At 40.6% G+C, this 1,655-nt stretch overlaps 1 pseudogene; it reads left to right on the top strand.

The window, feature by feature from the left end:
* Positions 1 to 1,003: 1,003 nt before the first annotated feature.
* LOC107117574 lies at positions 1,004 to 1,174 on the top strand (annotated as a pseudogene).
* Positions 1,175 to 1,655: the final 481 nt, after the last annotated feature.

Genomic DNA, 1,655 nt, shown 5'->3' with positions numbered 1-1,655 from the left:
ACAGAGATGTTTTAATTGTGTTAAATACATGTCTACCAAATGACCATTTACAGTTGTTCTTAGAGTATATATAAATTAGTAGAAAATGTAATAGAGCCTCAGTGTTAATTACAACAAAAATTAAAATGTTAAATTCCAATTTCCCCTGCCCAAACACAAGAACAAACACAAGGACAATACATGAAACTACTGATGGGTGAGATGGTAGCACCCCTGAGTGGCCCACCTCAGAGAGGGTGGGGCCACAGCTGTCTCATGTGTGGCACACTCACTGGTACCACAAGAAGCATTGTAGACATCAGACTGAAGTAGCCAGGTCTTCTGTGGCCTGGACACCAACTCACCTGCACTATATTTATGCTCCCACAATCAGGGCTGCTTGTGGGGCTGAGTATGGAAGAGTGGAATGTGCACATAAAAGAAGGAAAATCCCACGTGAAAGGAACCAAACACAACCCAAATATTATTTAACTACTTCATGAAACAATGAAGATTTTAACACAACGATGTTCAATCTTTTATTTTGACTCCTTATTACAGATTCCTCTACCCAAGAGGGTAAATTCTCAAAAAAAAAAAAAAAAAAAAAATTCTCCAGAGAACAATGTTCCATAAGTTAAATTCCCCACTGTTCCTCTCAACCCAAGAGGAGAATTTCCCAAAAACAGAAATTCTCCACAAGTTCCTCTCAATCCAAGAGAAATTCCAAATCCAGAAATCTCAATAAATTCTAACATATCTTATCTCAATGCTGTCAATTCTGATCATGGAGGCAGAACGAACACCTCATCATTGCAGGACACCGTTCTGGTCCCTCCATTTCTCCTCTGCTGCTCACTGGAGTGAGGGCAAACAATGGAGGCTGGGAGGTGTTCAATTGCCTTCAGCAGGCAATTGGCAACCCTAAGCATTCTCCCATTTCATGGGTTTCTGGTGAATAGTGCTTTTTCCAAACAGGCTTGTAATGGTGACTTTAAGTTTAGGTCGATGGTGTCCAGGCAGGATGATCAGCAAATATATGGGTCCTTGCTACATACAAATCTTGTGCAACCGGTTCCCTACAATGTCCATCTGGGGCACAGTGGGTGCTGTTGGGCTGGTTTGGGCCACAGATTGGAGGCTGATCCTAGACTACGTTCCCTATATTAACGGCAAGTTTAAGAAGGATAACTGAGCAGCAGCTGCCCTTATGAGAGGCCAAGCTGTTTAGTCTGTGAAATTTCAAAATCCACTGGACACCAACCTCCTAGAAAAGACACAATACCTTTGTTTTCCCCTTTGATGGAAAGAGGCAATGAGATGTTCTGTGAACAAATAAAAACCTTGTTCAGTTAAAAGAAGTGTTTTCCAACAGTTTAATCTGCATTACAAGATGTATCTCTGTGATGTATACATTACTCTGCCACCCTTTTCTGCTGCTTTATTTTAAAAATTCCTATGTAATGAACTATGATGAAAAGCTGTCATAAAAATCCATAAGGAAGGGAAATGTTTATTTTATCCCATTTCATTCTGTTGCTTAATTTTTTTTTTACCAAACTCAATATTTATATCTTTTGGAGCATTGTCTCAGTAATGACATTCTCTCTCTCTCTCTCTCTCTCTCTCTCTCTCTCTCTCTCTCTCTCTCTCTCCCCCCCCCCCCCCTCTGTGTG

The sequence above is a fragment of the Gekko japonicus genome, unplaced genomic scaffold (genome assembly GCF_001447785.1).
Source record: "Gekko japonicus isolate JY-2015 unplaced genomic scaffold, Gekko_japonicus_V1.1 scaffold1764, whole genome shotgun sequence".
In the NCBI taxonomy this organism is placed as follows: Eukaryota; Metazoa; Chordata; class Lepidosauria; order Squamata; family Gekkonidae; genus Gekko; species Gekko japonicus.
The sequence above is the reverse complement of the archived record's forward strand: the minus strand, read 5'-3'. Positions and strand labels throughout refer to the sequence as shown.